Raw genomic sequence first — 19,237 nt, 5'->3', positions numbered from 1 at the left:
TGTGTCAGGTGCAATGCTAAGTGCTTTACAATTATTATCTCATTTTATCCTCACACCAACTCTGGGAGGGTGATGTTATTGTTATAGACATTTTATTTATTTATTTATTTGGGGGGGGGGAGGCAATTGGGGTTAAGTGACTTGCCCAGGGTCACTCAGCTACTAAATGTCAAGGGTCAGAGGCCAGACTTTAACTCAGGTCCTCCTGAATTCAGGGCTGGTGCTCTATTCACTGTGCCACCTAGCTGCCCATTATAGCCATTTTAAAGATGAAGAAATTGAGAAAAACAGGTTAAGTGACTTGATTGTCACATTGCTAATTATTATCTGAGGCTGGATATGAATTCAGGTCTTCCTGACTCTAGGACCAACACTCTATCCAGTGCACCAGAAGCAGAGATCTGGATGGTAGTTCTTGCTTTGCCAGTTAACTTGCTATGTTGACATGACTTATCTAACACTCTACTCCCTCATATGCAAAAGAAGATTAGGTTAGATAACCTTTAAAGGACTTCTCCAGCCCAGCTTTAATACTCTATGATTATGTGTTTTCACCTAAATTCTTTCATATTAGCCTTTTCCACAAAGGAAATTATTTATACATTCAATCTTCAACACACTTTTATTAAGATCCTATAATGGGGGGGGGCAGCTAGGTGGTGCAGTGGATAGAGCACCAGCCCTGGATTCAGGAGGACCTGAGTTCAAATCTGGCCTCAGAAACTTAACACTTATTAGCTGTGTGACCCTGGGCGAGTCATTTAACCCCAATTGCCTCACCAAAAAAAAAAAAAAATGAAAAAGAAAAAGAAACAGGTCCTATAATGAACCCAGCCCTGTTCGAGGCAATGAACACACAAAGATGTAATATCCTTACAGAGATTACATTGTAGTACAGGAAAACAATATCTGCACAGATAAGACAATATAAAATATATAGGAAATAACTTTATGAACCAAGTGTTCTCTTTACTAATATTTGGTATGCTTTAATAAATGTTTAATGCCCAAAACTGGTGCAAAAGCTTCTAATATATAAGTAACAAATATATTAGAAACCCCAGCTAATTTTCCCTAAACTTGGGACAGAAATAAGGCGATGGCATATAGTTTTACTTGCCACATATTGTTGTTATTGTTGTTGTTGTTTGTCCTTTATTTTCAAAGAAGAACAAGGACATCAACAGGTGATTTCTTGACTTGTGGGTGAACTGGATTTAAGTGAGGCAGAGTTGCACAAACTTTTCAGCTTCACTCTGTCTCCCAAAGTCATAGAAGTCCAGTGGCAAGACAAAAGTCAAGATGACTGGAGATGGCCCAGGATTGGTGTCTACAATATCTGACCAAGCTCTAAGTGCTCCACAGCACCTGCTTCAGCCGCCTTCATAGCAGTTGGAACAAAGTGTTCTCATCCACCTATTCCACCAAGAGATATCGTCATATGCTTGGGGGAGACATCCTCCTAACTCAGTGATATGTTTGAGTCTTGTTGGCTATCCTCAATATGATTTAGCCCATCTGTTCTAAGGTAAGAGATAGAATAGGTAATAGCAAGTAGATAAAGTTAACTAAAACAAGAAGTTTGTGAGTGGAAGCAATGTGAAATTGGTTGTATAATATATGGCTTGGACGGCCTTTATTTAAGTGAGGAAGAAAAAACAACAACAAAAAACAGTATTTGGTATTATAGGAAATAGGGAGACCAAAGAGATTACAAGTGGTGGTACTATTGACAGAAAAAGAGGTTAGCTTTGGAAAGAAAGATGATTAGTTTTATATTGGACAACTGATTTCAGAGAGGCCTATGGGATATCCTGTTGAAGACACCCATTAAGCAGTTTGTATGAAATGTATACTGTCTTTAGGAGGGGTCTAGTATTGCTCTGCTCAGGAGTCAAGGGCAAATAATTCATTTTAGTGTCAGTAATACTATGGAGGCTTTCACTTTTGGCAGTAACTATAATATCCAGAGAACTGAAAGTGACTTCTCAAGGGTCATGAAGCCAGTACATGGCCTTAACTTGAACATCTTTCTGACTCTAAGGTCTGTCACCATTGTGCCTCTGAGACAGAATCAAAATTCACGTTTAAATAATGTTTAGTTTACCAAAAGCACTTTATTCCCAATAATCCTGTGAGGTAGTTCATTATTATCCTGATTTCAAATATGAGGAAACTGAGTCTCATTTAGCTTAAATCAGCCACTTAGTCAATAAACATTTATTAAGTATCTACTGTCAGCCAAGGGTCAACTAGATGACTCAGTGGATAGAGCTCTGGACCTAGAGTCAGGAAAACCTGAGTTCAAATATAACCTCAGACACTTACTAGCTGTGTGACCCTGGGCAAGTCACTTTAATCACTGTTTAGCTTAACTTACAGGAGAAAGAAATGGTAAGCCATTCCAGTCTCTTTGCCAAGAAAATTTCAATGACAGCACTGCTGCACTGTGGTCCACAGGGTCACGAAGAGTCAGACACAACTGAACAACTAAATAACAACAACGATTTGCCAAGGACTGTCCTTTGCCTTTCCTTGAATCACCAGTGCTTAGTACAGTTCCTGGCATGTAGAAAGAGGTTTATCTGCAAAAGATAGTCCTTGCTGCAAGGAGCTCATTATAAAAGGGAAAGTCAATAGGCAAACTATTATGTCCAAGCAAACCATACACAAAATAAATTGGAGATAATAACCAGAGCTTATATGTCATATATATGATGTAAAGAATTAAAATTTAGCCACAGGTCTTCTGATGAGTGTTTTGCCTTCTTATCGTACTTCCTCTCAATAATGATGAAACATGTATCGTGTACTACAGTAGGTCAATATCCCATAATGTATATGGAAGTACTTTGCAACCCTCATCTCAAAGGATTACAGATTTAAAGATAAGAGGGACTTTAGATATCATTTAGTCCTGTCTCCTTTTATTATTTTTAAATAATATTTTATTTCCCCCCAATTGTATGTTAAAACAATTTTTAACATTAAATTTTTTTTTGAGTTTTAAATTCTATCTCTCTTTCCCTTCCTTTACTCCTCCCTGAGACAGTAAGCAATCCAGTTATACATGTGCAATCAGGTACTGTCTCCTTTTATTGGTAGATGACAATGAGAACCAAAGAGATCAAGTGACTCACTCAAGGTCACATACACTGGACATGGCAAAGCTGAGATTAATACCCAGGTCCTCGGGGTGAGAATGCAGCAAACTTTCCACCATATTGCAGTTTCTGTTGTTGGTGTGCAAATGCAATTTCCTTAAGGGCAAGGACTGTTTCATTATGATCTTTCCTTCCCCATTTCCCAGAAAACATTCTGTCATAAAGCAAGATCTTAAAAAAAATAGTTGTTATTTAATATGCAAATTGGGATTAACTTTAGTTTGAACCACATAGATATTTATTCTTGCTTTTTATTGGTTAAGAATAATTCTGTGTAGTTTATAGTCCAAAAATTAGTCCATGAAGCATGCTGTACTTCTGCTCATAATGATTTTCTTTAAAAAGCGATCCAATTCGTAATTATGCATATGCATCATTTTCAGCATTGTCTTTTGCAAAGAGAGGCCCCATATTACATTAAAAATTGCTTTTCTTTCTTTCACCCAGAAGTCAAAAGCTCTGTCTTCTTGGAAACTTTCAAAAGGAGATTGGATTTCCAGGGCGAAACCCCATGAACTGCCTTCCCTTTTATAACCCTCTCCCTATATTTCCAGAATAATAACATTGGATATTGTACTAGCCACAATTATATCTTCTTTATGCAGATGGTGGGGAGACTCTGTAATTCATAGGATATAGTGCTGCTCAAATAACCAAAAGCATTGCCATTTTATCATTCAAAATGATTCTTAATGTAAAAATAATGAAAGTCATAGGCAGAAAAAAAAGATGGTCCTGCAATGGATACTTATGTTCCCAGTGGTTCAAAAGAAAATGTCAGCTGCTTGCGGCTGTGATGGAATATTGAAATGCGAAGCTTTTGATTTATACTGTCGATTTTGCAACCTTATTGAATCATTTCTAAAACATAATAAACTGGAGTTAAGTACAAACCTGCAGTCACTGACCTCTTTATTACCTGATTCATTGTGCTTCAGACACTTTCAGGGGAGAAATGAGCTCATCAATCAGATGATAATGTTTACCTGTGCATAGCGTTCTTCTCAGCTGATGGCTTTAAGTATCAAAAATACATGAAAAATAGCTTTCTGAGAATCTCTCAGATACAGCCATTGGCATTTCTATAGGATTCTGAGGCAAGAAAGCCTTTCATTTCAAATAGCCGATTCTTTTGGTCATCAAATCTAACTAATCATTAACCCATAATAACTTCAAAATCCTAAATCTCCTAAATGATTTGAAGCCAGAAGCACTCCTGGTTCCATCCAAGGATTATATCCATAAGGTATTATTGTAGGATCCAATCCTTTAGAAAAAAGTTGTCCCTTTTATAGCCTGGGAATGTGTTTTATTTGTAGTATGTCTTTTTTTCAAGTGGCTTTTTGTTGTTGGGGTTTTTTTTTGTCTTTGGAAGAGAAAAATATTGGAAAACATACCAGAGATGTGGCTTCCCTCATTCCAGAAAACAATACCTGTGGGTTATGGACATCTAGTGGGAAAAGGATCAGAGGACTAAATGTTGGAAGAGACTTCAGAAATTATCCATACAAATCTTTTCATATTGCAAATGAGTAAACTAAGGCACCAAGAGTTAAACTGACAATAAAAGGGAGCAAAAGGCACCGACCTTCTCATGTTAAATTTACTCCCTTCCACTATTCTATGTCATTTTCTATTATTTTTCTTAAAATATCTGCTGATTATATGCATCCTAAAAGAATCACAGCAAGGTAGAATGGAAATCACAATGTTCTACTAACTATTAATCATGCTTCAAGACCAACCTCACCTCCAAATATTTATTCTACAAACCACTACAGATCAATCTTTTGAAAATGTCACTTTGGAATTTATGCAATTTATAGGGAGCTTTTGTCAGTTTCACTCATTTGTTAAAACCTAACCCTCAGGTTGTTTTCTATGCGTACCTTTCCAATTTCATCCCTCACCATTTTAGCTATAGCCAAGCTGGAGATCAGAGAACTTAATGCTTCAGAAACACACTGCATGCCCTTCCTAAGCTGTGGCCTAACAACACAGTATCCACTTAGCATTTGCCCCATCCAGTCCACATCCAAATGTGGCAACCTTGATGGATGAGCCCTTTTTCTGCTACTGCTGGACTGGGTCCCATTAGGCTGGGGGCCAACAATCACTCCTCCACTCTTTGAGGGCCTCTGATTTGGATGTAAATGCTTGCACTGACTCTACTCTTTAACCTTCCATGCTTCAACTCTCCTAACCTCTCAACTCACAATGCTGTGCTAATCTCCTAAAATGAAAGAATAAACACCGAAGCAAAGAGGAAACACTCATATTCACAATCTAAGTGTTGTCTTTGCATGGACAGGGTCCAAGGCCTCTTTCCTTTAAAACATTGTCACTCCTCTCTCACTGGTCAATGTCAAAGAATAAATTATAAGAAGAAAAACGGTTTTTCCTGGTAGGTTTTTCTTTGAATACACTAGAGTTCTAGCTAGACAATGCCAACCAATCAAAGAGGCTCTTCTACACCAAATGCTTAGTAGATTAAAATCAGTTACCTAGCGTTTTTCACATCTCCCCAAACTGTTTCTATTACATAGTATGACAAGTATCTCAGAAGCAGGCTTACACACTCTTCCACATGGGAAATTTCATTAGCTGAGAATATTCATGCCTGCTTATGCATACATTGACCAGTTCCTCATTTCATTGACATTCTGTGAGAAGGTGACAAGTGAGTCGGTGTAATCTGGAACTACCATCCCCTATTAAGGGATAGCAATGAGAATTTGTGGGTTTTGAATCTAGAAATTGTGCCTGAAAGCTATCTATATTTCAGAGAAACATTAGGTAAATTTCCAGTCCTGTAGCACTCTCAGTGGATAACAGAGCATCCAGACTCACAGTATTTATTCCTGTTCCTCTTGAGGCAGGAATCACAGCGTTTTTTGGAGAGGAGTGGTTAAGATTCCTGATTTAGCTATCCTTTTTTCCCCATGAGTCACGTTTCTATACATTTAGGTGTGCCATGTGACTATACAACTCTTATATGGGCAACACATACCTTGCACTTGGATTTCACACCAAAAATCCAGTTTTGCCCAATATATTAATATGGTGATATTTCATTTCAAGACAGAAGATCTGAACTTTTAAAATAATAACAATACATAGGCAGTAGAGTAGAATAGGATCTAAATTGTTTTTCTTATTATGAAGAGGAAGAAGCAGTAGGGGAATTGGGGGACTCATGAGAATGGCAATCATATTAAAACAAAATATCAAAATTTTTTTAGAAAAATTACAAATAATACCAAAGAACAATCTATGTTTTTGCTACATTGTAATTTTATGTAATACCAGCCAGATTACATTTTTGGGTAATATTAATGCCTCCACTAAATTTCTACTATGATGCCTCATCATGATTGATAGGAGATCCTGAGTTTTTGAAGGTTATACAAGTTCTTCTATGTGGGCACTTGAAAGGCCTTGAGGACTGGACCATCACATGTTTTCTGAGGATTAGCCTAGAAAAGTTAAAAACTGCTTATCCCTGGGTTGATCCTATGACAAGGTGATGAATTTTGGTGTCTTGGCAACTCTCAAAGATTAACTACCTTAATTGGGATCAGGATCTGTTTTAGATGAGAGAGTACCTAAGCTGATGAATTTATGGATCCTTGAAATATTGACATAAATAATGTTATCGTTCAGAGATTGGCTCTAATGTATTAGTCAATATGTATGTTTTGAGTGCTGCATCTAGCACTGTTGTCAGGACAAAGAAGGATGCAGAAATGTAACATGTTTCTCCTCCCTCCCCACCCCAACCCAACTGCATACAAGGTGTCTAGAAGCTACCTTTTTGTTTTGTTTTGTTTTGTTTATGTTTAGAGCTATATTTCTATAAGTGAAAGGATGCCTAATGAGGAAAAGCCCTCCACCAATGTAGATTGTGGCTGTTTTGTTTTCAACTTAAAACCTTAGAATAGGGTTTCTTAGCGTTTTTAAAGTGCGGTACAATGTTATCAATCAAATAAAACCTATTGATCTCTTTTCAGAATTTTTTTTTGTAAATTCATGTCTCAGTGAATAGAGTACTAGACCTGGAGTCAAGAGGATCTGAGTTCAAATTTGGTCACAAAAACTTACTAGCTGTGTGATTTAGGAGAATTCATTTAACCTTTGTCTGCCTCAATTTCCACATTTATGAAATGGGTATAATAACGTTACCTACTTTCCAGTCTTATTGTTAAGATAAGATGAGATACTATTTTTAAACCACATTGCAAACCTTAAAATAATATATGAATCCTAGTTATAATAATAATTATTATTGTTATTGTTATTATTACACAATAAAAAATGTTGAAATATAATTATAAAAAATTATGTTCATAGACCCAAATTTAAAAACCCATACCTTAGAGATTTACCTGGGGCTGTGATAGCTATGACCTGATTGGGGTTACATGGCCAGTAAGTGACCTGGGGGAGTACCATGTTTTACTGATTCTGAGGTCCTTTCTCTTCTGCACCACATTGAATCTTTTTTTGGGGGGGGCAGGGCAATGAGGGTTAAGTGACTTACCCAGGGTCACACAGCTAGTAAGTGTGTCAAGTATCTAAGGCCAAATTTGAACTCAGGTCCTCCTGAATCCAGGGCCAGTGCTTTATCCACTGCACCACCTAGCTGCACCACCCCCACACAGACACACTGATTCTTTTAAGAGAGTGAAGAAAACATAGCATTTCTTTGATTTTTAACATGTATGTATGCTGTTTAATTTTCCTACTTTTCAATTAAGCTTTTCGATTGTTAATGTCTCTGCTTATGTCTCCTATCTCTACAATCCCTTAGTGCTTCAAGAAGCTTCTCTAGACATCTACTTAGTAATCATCCTTCCCCTTACAGTAAGATAAAATTTATAGTGCTGACCAAGAAGAAATTTATAAGATCTTTTTCTTTTGAAATACAATAAAAAGGCTCAGAGTAGAGATATAAAGCATTCATTGCTAAGTTCTATCAATAATATATCAATTACATTGAACTTTAGAGTTTTATAGAACACAGATTTTGATAAGCTAAAAAACAGTTGTTTTGTTTTTATTTGATTTGCTATATTGTGTATTGTTTTCTTAGAATTCTAAAAATAGAATAAGTACATGGGAGTTGTGATTTCTTTTCTTTTTTCTTTTTTTTTTAAAGAAAAAACAGGTAAAAGACAAAATAGACTTTTAAAGTATTTAATTTATAATTCACTTCCATAGGTAAATAGGCAAAAAGGGGAGGTTTTATTATTGCCACACCCTTCATAGTTTTATTACTAGATATTTAAGTTTGAGCTATGCATTATTTTTCATTATGTCCATCTTTTTTCTAATTTGAATGAAAGAATTCTATAATGAGAGATAGAATCTATCTGAAGAAAACTATCCATAGCAAATAGCTTTCTCATTTTCTTTGCCATGTCAGTATTTGGCTGTGCTGGGTAATAGCTAACATAAAATAATATTTCCCCCTTCCTTTCAAAGATTAAAAAAAGAAAAGAAAAGAAAAAGAAAGTTTAAGGTTCTTGTTTTTCCCCCTTTAAGAACTACCTTTTTCCAAAGACCAAATCGAACTAAAAACCATGCTTCCCCCCTCCAAAATAATGACAATATTGATACAATTTGAACCAAAGGAAAGATTCAAGTTATTTTCAAGCCCTACCAGGTTTTCTCTGAGAGAAGTATCCTTAAGCCACATTGTTTTCTAGAGATTGAGTAACCACAGAAATACATGTAATACAGCTCCAAATGAGTCTGATAATTAGATTTTGTCCACTCTATCTTTACTTTCAAAGAAACAGTTGATTGACTTTTTTCTTTCTATAGAGCAGATCAATATGCATGGATCTGATAGGATGTAATATGGTTGTGAGGGCATAGGTATGGAGGAAAAAATGAAACAAAGTATCCAGATTTCATTCTTAAATTTCTGGTCAGAATCATAGATGTTTTTATTCCGCACAGGTCATAATATTAGGGATCATTTAATCCAATTGATATTGGAAGAAAAATCCTATTACAAAATACTTGGCAAATGATTACCCATCCTTTGCCCAAAGAGTTCCAGTGAGAAACAATACTTTCCTTCCCTGGGCAGGATATTTTACTTTTGGATAGCTCTAATCATTAGAAAGTTGGTTCTGACATTAGACCTAAATTTGACTTTGAAACTTTTACCTATTATGTCCAGTTCTCCTCTCTGAAGCCTACATTTTTAACCTCTCCTCCACCTGACAAACTTTAAATTATTTGAAGAAACCCTTCACACCCTGCTCCATTCCCTTAGTCCTTTCTTTTATAGATTAAATATCCTAGTTCCTTCAACTAAGTCATATTCAAAGTCCTTCAACAAGTCAAGTCAAGTCAACAATCATTTATTTTGCACTTGGGATGTGTCAGAAACTTTGCTGAAAGCTGGAAGACACAAATAAAGGAAAACAGCAATTTCTTTCCTGAAGGATCTCACAATCTACTGAGGGAGACAATATTCCAAGAACTACATATAAACAAGAAACATACAGGATGGAGCTAGTCATAAAGGGAAGATCCCAGCATTATGCCAGACTGAGAAAGGCTTCTTATAGAAGATCAGATTTGAGTTAAGACAGACATTCTGATTGCCTTCCTTTTTATGTTCTGCATTTTTTCCCATGACCTTCCTAAACTATGGCTCTGAAAATTTAATCCAATACTCACTATATTTTCTCACCTGTGCAAAGTACAGAGCAATGAACACATCCTTATTACTAGAGGCATTGATGTTTTCAATGAAGTTCACAATAATACAAGCTTTTCTGGATTCTTTCTTGTCATGTTGTTGACTCATAATCACTTCTCATTGTTACTAAAATGCCTAGACTCAGATGCTAAGAAAACACTGAAATAATCAAGTGTTTTGGTTTAGAAAACTAAGGTCCAATTATATTAAGTGATTTAACCACATACTTGGCACCGGTAAATCTTTTGATTTTTATCCCTGTGATATCTGAACAACATACTGCTTATTTCTTTCTAACTTTATATTACTTAAACTAATGCTTAATTATTATGCTTTTAAAATAGTTTCTGAAATTCAAGGTCACTGTCATCACTCCTATTTTTGAAGACTCAAAGTTTCATTTTCTAAAAGGTTTAAATTTAGAAAACTCAGACTCAAGATAGCTGAGATAGAAAACTGCTAATAGTTCACAGTAAAAGTGTCACATCAAATCCAAGTGAAGTTGGGGCTATTAATTTCCATTTGTAAGTGTCCCTATGAGCTGGAAATTGTATCCCCATCAGTACCTAATTCCACTGCTTCTATGCTGTGACCCTCTACTGCTGGTTATGTGCCATTATCAATTTAAAAGTCTATTCAGCTGTTCTTGAGTTGGCCCAACCTATTGAAAAATAATTCCAAAGTTCCAGTTCTCTAAATTATATCTTAGAGATTTCAGAATGAGTGAAACTCATGAGAGATTGCATTGTCTATTGGGATAAAATATTTAATGTAAGGTTCATGTGTGTTATGCCCTTTAGTATAATAAAAACTCTTATTGCTTGCTACTGTTAATTTCTCTTGGCTTGTGCATGAGGATTCATTAAAGGCCTGTCATTGCTAGGGAAACATTCCAGGACATTAGACTTAAACTGTAAATCTATCTACCTTTTAACACTAGCTTTCCATACCTTGTTGCCCATGCTTTTGAAAAATTGAAGGAGTAAAATTTTGAGTTAAAAACTTGATTATTTCAGTGAGTGCTGCCAAAATGAACACAATAGACCTTATAATTACACCAAGCTATGTGTTTTAAAGTTGTCCTAATTTTTCCTTTCAAGACACACAATCTATGTTCAAAGGTTGGTTATATAAAGGATTAGGAAGATGAGGAGAGAGTTTAGATTAGAAGAATCTCCAAGGGCAAGACAATTTTGTTTGGTAAACTAAGTAGAAATTTAAAATATGGAGGAAGAGGCATGGTTGAAGAAAAAATGGGGTAGTTTCTTAAAAAGTCTTTTATCTGCATCATAGAATGATAGCTGTAATATCTATATATCTCATGTAATTGTCAGCTCTGATTGTACATATAAAAGGTAAGCTTTTATATGAAATAAACATCTACAATGTATATATAACTACTCTAGGAGAGTAAGGGATTCCAAGAAAAATGAATACTTGTTGACTATGATGAGCAATATGACAGAGTACTTTTTTTTACCCTAATTTTCTCACTGAAACAAGCTTAAAAAAATGTAAATGAGTCCAATCTATAGTTCTAACTATATCAACAAGAGAAAGGTGGTTCTAAGACTTCCTCTATATTATAAAACATTCTAAAATACTAAAAGAGTTTCAAACAAGCTCCCACTAGCCCTAATTAACCCCAGCTGTCTCTAAGTAAAGACAGTAAAAATAATCTGAAAAAATGTGTTTTTACAAGCTCTAATTGAGGAAACCTCTACCCACTCCCCTCATGGCATTGAAACATTATGAGCTCATCACCCTCACACCTCACAAGAAGCAGAAAACATTTAGACTGCCCAGTTATAATTTGGAAAGGGTTAACTATTTCAACCTGAAATTTAAAGAAAACAATCAATATAATAAAATGAAGGTCTTTAATTGGGGTGAAGCAGTTATAACTCATGGTATTACATAGCAGATGCTAAGAATAAACAAAAAGTGGGGCTGGAAACAGAGTTTATATGGGGTATAAAAGACAGAGCAAGTGAAGAGACTGCCTTTGGGGTTGATTACCTCATAGGTTTCACCAGTTAAGTTCTTTTACATAACAAGTTGAGAGAGTGACTTTGGGAGGTGGATAGTTTCATAAGGTAAGTTGTTTTATATAACAAGCAAATTTACATAAAGAAATCTTGAGACTCTTTGGAGGGGAGAGCTTGGGAGGTCTACAAAATAATCAGAAGCTAGAATTGACAAAGTCTGGCGAACCCCAGGCAATTCATTGGCCTGAAAAAGAAACTAGATAAAGTCTGTCAGTTCTCAGTCAATTGTGTTTGTCAACCCTAACTGTTAGAGTGGGAGAACTGTGATGATGTAGAGGTGGCAATAGGGAAGAGACTTCTTGCCTGAGTAAAAAGAGCCTACAAATCTACTGCTCATATATTCTTGCTCAGTGGAAATTACACAAATCAGGCCCCAAACCAGGCCCTTCCAAGCAAAGGAATCAGAGCCCACACCAACTCAGAGATTTGAGCAGAAGAAAACAGTAAAGGTGGGGGGGGGGCAAGATGGTGGAGAAAATACTGGGACTCAGAGGAGCTCTCCCCAAACCTCTCCAGACACCTTTAAACAATACCCACAAACAAATTCTAGAGGGAAAGAACCAACAGAGTATGGAGTTAACTTTCTAGTCCAAGATAACTTAAAAGGTTGGCAGGAGGGAGGTATTGCATCAAGGAGGGAGTGGAGCTCAGTCCAGCATATACCATGCTGGTGCAGTTCTGGTCCCACAGACCAGGAGCTGACTAAATCAGTGGTTCTGGCTGCTGCTTCCATACCTCTCGGTACAGAGATGGTAAGGGAGTCAGGCGTCTGGTTAGAAGAGGATTACATGTATCCCTTTGCTGGCACCAAGGGAAGGACTCCATTGCATTGCCCATGATTGGATATGGGTCACAGTCCTGGGTCCCAGTTCCATGGTGGAGCATAAGGACACCAGAGATTGTGACCTCAGGTAACTCTGGTCACAGTTCCAGGGTAGAAAAGGGGACTTGTGTTAACTTTCAGACCAATGGACAATACAGAAGAGTGGTAAATACACCTCTCCTTAGATCATACCATATTGGAAGAACTGAAAAGTTACAGGTTTCCAGAATTACCTCTGAAAAGAACTGCACACACAAATTAACTTGAACCTTGGGACTGTGCACCCTTCAAAAGGGAAGTAAGACCTCACTTTAGAATAAAGTTATAAGTCAAGAAAAAGGCTGGGAAACAAGAAAACAGCAGAAAAAAATCCTGATGATAGAAAGTGATTATGATGACAAGGAAGATCAAAACACAAACTCATAAGAAGACAACAAATTGGGGCAGCTAGGTGGCGCAGTGGATAGAGCACCGGCCCTGGAGTCAGGAGTACCTGAGTTCAAATCCGGCCTCAGACACTTAACACTTACTAGCTGTGTGACCCTGGGCAAGTCACTTAACCCCAATTGCCTCACTAAAAAACAAAGAAAAAGAAAAAAAAAGAAGAAGACAACAAATTCAAACCTCCTACATCCAAAACCTGAAAGAAAACTATTAATTTCCCCCAGGCAATTGTAGAGCTATTTTTTTTTAAAATCAAGTAAGAGAGGTAGAGGAAAAATTGGGAAGAGAAATGAGAGTGATTCAAAAAAGAGGTAGAAACTTGGTAAAAAAAAAAAACACTTTTAAGAATGGACATAGGGGGGCAGCTAGGTGGCACAGTGGATAAAGTGCCAGCTCTGGATTTAGGATGACCCAAGTTTAAATCCAGCCTCAGACACTTGACACTTACTAACTGTGTGACCGTGGGCAAGTCACTTAACCCTCATTGCCCCACCAAAAAAAAAATTTAAAAAGAGAGAGAATGGACTTGGTGAAAGGACAGAGAGAGTAAGATAAATGGGGGAAATAGGATGAAGGCAAATACAGAGTTGGTAAACATTACTGTGAAAAAATACAGCAAGTTTCTCTGATAAAGACCTCATCTGTCAAATTTATGGAGAAATTATTCAAATTTCTAGAAATAATAGCCATCTCTCAACTGATAAATGGTCAAAGGATATAAACAGGCAGTTTTCAGGCAAATAAATCAAAGCTATCTATAATCATATGGAAAAAATGCTCCAAATCACTATTGATTTGAGAAATACAAATTAAAACAACTCTGATCTACCACCACATGCCTGTCAGATTAGCTAATATGACAGAAAAGGAAAATGATAAATATTGGAGGGTATGTGGAAAATTTAAAATATTAATGCACTATTGGTCAAGTTGTATACTGATTTAACCATTCTATAGAACAATGTGGAATTATGCCCAAAGGGCCATGAAACCATGTATACCCTTTCATTCAGCAACACCATTACTAGTACTGGGGAGATACCCATCAATTGAGAAATAGCTGCACAAGTTGTTGTATTATGATTTTGGTGGATTACTATTGTGCTATAAGACATGATGAACATCATGTTCTCAGAAAAACCTGAACTTACATGAACTGATGCAAAGCAAAATGAGCATAACCAGGAGAACATTGTGCACAGTAACAACAATATTGTCTGATGATCTATTGTGAATAACTTAGCTATTCTCAGCAACACAATGATCCAAGACAGTTATGAAGGATTTATCATTAAAAATGATATCCAAGAGGGCAGCTAGGTGGTGCAGTGGATAAAGCACTGGCCCTGGATTCAGGAGGACCTGAGTTCAAATTTGGCCTCAGATACTTAACATTAGCTGTGTGACCTTGGGCAAGTCACTTAACCCTCATTGCCCCACCCAAAAAAAAAAAGACAAAAAAAAATAGTTAAAAAAAAGAGCTGCTATAAAAATTATATCCATCTCCAGAGAAAGAACTGATGGAGCCTGAATGAAGATTGAAGCATACTTTTTCTTTATTTGGGGTTTTCTTTTTTGTCAATTTTCTTTCACAGCATGACTTGAATGGAAATGTATTCTGTATGTAGAACCTATGTCAAATTACCTTCTCATTGAGAGGGAGGAATGGAGAAGGGAGAGATTTTAGTGCTCAACATTTAAGAAAAATAATGTTAAAATTGTTTTTTCATGTAATTGCAGAAAATAAAATATTAAATATTTAAAAAGAAAATATTAAAAAAGAAGAAAACAGCAATGGATGTAATATGGGCCAAACAGTGAGAAGGGAAGCCTATAATAAATTCAAAGGCTTAGAATAAAAGCCCAAGACAAAGCCCAGCTCTCAAGATAGACCAATAGTAAGCCTTATAGTGATCAAAGGAAGAGTGAGCAAGAATTTTAAGAAGACTGTGAAATAATGAGGCTAGTAAAAAAATTCTCTATTGAAAAATTAGAAAATATTGAATTCTATGGATTCACTAGATGATAAAATAACATGAAGAACCTCTAATACAGTTTGAAACCAGCTACCTTAGATCAGGCTTAAATCTTAAATTCTTTGTGTGGATTGTAAAGCACTGAACAATCTGGCTCTTTCCTATTTTTCTAATCTTGTTAGACTTTATCCCTATTAGCTAGCTCTACTATCCCATTTTGCACCTTGCCTAACATATGGCTCATCATCTCTCAAAAACTAGAAGACATTGAATTCTATGAATTCACTAAATAATAAAATAACATGAAGAATCTATAGTATAATTTCTTTTTCAGGGTTATGGGGGGTTAAGTAACTTGCCCAGGGTCACACAGCCAGTAAGTGTCAAGTGTCTGAGGTCAGATTTGAACTCAGGTCCTCCTGAATCCAGGACCGGTGCTCTAAACACTGCACCATCCAGCTGCCCCCTCACAATATTTTAATCTTAGTTTTATTTCTCTTTTAAATTATACTAGATAGGGGGCAGCCAGGTGGCACAGAGGATAAAGCACCAGCCCTGGATTCAGATGGACCTGAGTTCAAATACAGCCTCAGACACTTAACACTTACTAGCTGTGTGACCCTGGGCAAGTCACTTAACCCCAATTGCCTCACCAAAAAAAAATATTGTGGAAGGCAGAGCTCTCAAATAATGTATAATAGAAACATTGGAGACAATTAATACATAATCGACAAATAGTTCCTCAACAATAATGTTTCTGAAGAGATAATAAAGAAAAGGAGCAAGAGAAGAAAAAGAAGGAAGAGAAGGATGAGGAGAAGGAAGAAGAGCAGTAGGAGGAGAATAGGGGCAATCACAAGGAGAAGTATAATCCTGAAAAATACATAAATTCTAGACTAGTAAAAATAATTTATTTCAAAGACGTAATGCAAATGATAATCAAGAATAATGTAACATAGACACTCAGAAGTTTTGAAAACAGATGGAAATATACAATTTGATGTGATTCATACATCACCAAAAGAGAAATGGAACTGATGTTTGGAATTACTAGGTTTATTTTTATTAAGAATTTGAATAGCAAAAATATTTTATGGCTAGGAGAAAGGTATTAACTTGTGATGTAAAGTCAACTTGAAGAGCTTCAGATTGCCCCCTTTTATATGAGAAATCAAAGAGAGACAGAGAGAGAGAGAGAGAGAGAGAGAGAGAGAGAGAGAGAGAGAGAAAGACAGAGAGACAGAGAGAGATTGGAATATGGTGTTTTACAAAAGAACATAGACCTTCACCCAAAAATAACCATGCCTGAGGAAATCTGAAAAGGTTTCATATAGATTGTGACACAAGCTGAAACTTGAATCAAATTAGAAATATCAAGTTCCAGAAGAAAAGAAGGGAAACATTACAACCTATGCAAAGGCTTGGAGGTGGGAGATGAAATGCTGTCTGGGAAATAGACATTAAGACCATTCAACAGGAACACAGGCTTTTTGTGGTCATAAAGGAAGAGGAGGATGGGCATGGGTGAAATGAAACAAGTCTTTAGGTTTAAAGGCATTTATATACATACATACATACATACATACATACATACATACATACATACATACATACATACATGTGTGTATGTATATGTATGTGTGTAGCATTTATATACATACATGTGTGTATGTATATGTATGTGTGTGTGTGTACACACACACACACACACACACACATATTCCCTCCTGAGATACTCTTACCCAGTCACTCTATGGTTGGAACATTATATTCACTCATGAGTGATGTCTGTACTTTAAAAAGAACAGAGGCAATAAACTAAAAACTAAAAACTAAAAGTGTTCAGAAGACAGCAACCAAGATGGTGAGAGTTTTTTAGTGAATGTCACATGGAAAATGAATCAAAGAACTGGGAATGTTTAATTTGAAGAAAAGAAGAGCAACTTTGCAAATTTCAAATTTTTAAAAGATTCACAAAGGGGAAGATTCACTAAAACAGAATTAGAAACAGTGCTCAGAAGTTGCAAATGATAACTCAGACTTACTGTAAAGAGAGGGGGGAAATAAAACTTCCTAACAAATCCAGGTTTCTAAAATTGAGCTAGGCAGCCAAGGAAGATAATCAATTTGCCCTTTGGAAGTGTCTATGCAATGATCAAGTGATTACTTTTGGTATTCTTCTTCAGTTACTGGTTGGACCAGATGACTTCAGAGCCTTGCTACTATTATTTTGAGACTGATATCATAGATATATTACCATTATAATATGGGATGGGCAGTAATTTTTTGATCTCAAGCATTTTTTTAGTTTCAGTACTTACATTAATACATTTATTCTGATGACAAATTTCTTTTTTTCTAGTTTCTTAATATTTAATTATCTAATATGTTTTGCCTAATACTTATTAGATCATAGTCTGAGACTCATGAATCCAAAACAACAGAAGGGGAAATACTTTGGGAAAAGTTATTTTATATATCTTAGATATCTTTTAAATAACATGTCATAAATATTCAGTCCAGGGCCAGCTAGGTGGCGCAGTGAATAGAGCACCAGCCCTGGATTCAGAAGGACTTGAGTTCAAATATGGCCTCAGACACTTGATACTTCCCAGCTATGTGACCCTGAGTAGGTCACTTAAATCCATTTGCCTCACCAAAAAAAAAATTTAGTCCCTTATTAAATATATATTTATATTTATAAATTGAATATATTAATGTTAACTGAATATATGTAAGATGTATTAATACAAATTATATATCTCTACATATAATAGTAGGATAAATATATATGTGTATGTATGTATAAACTTATGTTTGAAAGTATGATATCTATAATGCTTCCTTTCCTTTGTTATTTGAATTTGTATTTCATTTCAAGGCTCAACTGTAGTGTCAATCCTGTTGTTATTTCAGTCAAGTCTGACACTTTGTGACCTCATATGGAGTTTTCTTGGCAATGATATTGGAGTGATTTGCCCTTTCCTTATCTAGCTCATTTTACAGATCAGGAAATTGAGTCATACAGGGTTAAGTGACTTGTCCATGGTCAGACAATTAGTGTCTGAGGTCATATTTGAATTCAGGAAAAATGAGTTTTCCTGACTTCAGGCTCAGAACTCTATCCATTGTACTACCTAGCTACCTTGTGTCACATCTTGCATGAAGTCTTCTTTGATTTTCCAGGGGCCATAATAGTGCTACCTCCCACTATTAATGTGTATACCTTTCCAAATACATTTTTATTTTTCTGGGTCCATGCTATATTTTTTAGTAGAATCTACATTCCTTTTGGGCAGGAGCTATTTTTTCATCTGTACTTAGGGTGTTGAATGAGAGGAGATTATTCCTAGGGTAAGGTCAGTCCAGCTTAAAAATATTAAAGACACATAATTTTAAAGCTGGGAGGAATCTTACTGAACAACTAATTCAACTTCCTCATTTTATAGATAAGAGAGTTATATATAGCCCATAGGGACAGACAACTTTACTAAGGTCACAGAAATATTTATTGTCAGCAAGTATGTATTCTCTGAGCTAGTCTGATTCCACAGGGAATTTAATGTCAGGTCTCCTAACTATTAAAATATTACACTATCTGTTATACCAGTTGTTTAATATTAATTTTAAGCAATTATTAACCTTTCACAAATATAGAGATTACCCTGTTTTCTCTATCCCCAAGTGGGCTTATTTGGACATTAATGGGTTTCCCTACATTGGAGGTCTTCAAGCAGAGACTGAGTAACCACCTGTTAAGGATGGTGTAGAAGAGTTTTGAATTCTGCAATTAATAGGCCAAGCTGGTCTCTGAGGCCCTTTCTAACTATAAGGTTCTACAATTCATTATTTGGGCTGAATATATTATATTAAGCATTTGTTTTGTGCCTGTCAATGTGTTAAGAGGAGGGGTTAAAAATTCAAAATTTGAGTTAGGCTTTACCCTGAATTAGGTTACATTTAATTTAATTTTAATTAAAATTTTTTTGGAAGGGGAATGAGGTTTAAGTGACTTGCCCAGGGTTACACAACTAGTAAGGGTCAAGAGTCTGAGGCAATATTTG

The sequence above is a fragment of the Dromiciops gliroides genome, chromosome 2, assembly GCF_019393635.1.
Source record: "Dromiciops gliroides isolate mDroGli1 chromosome 2, mDroGli1.pri, whole genome shotgun sequence".
Lineage (NCBI taxonomy): Eukaryota > Metazoa > Chordata > Mammalia > Microbiotheria > Microbiotheriidae > Dromiciops > Dromiciops gliroides.
The sequence above is the reverse complement of the archived record's forward strand: the minus strand, read 5'-3'. Positions refer to the sequence as shown.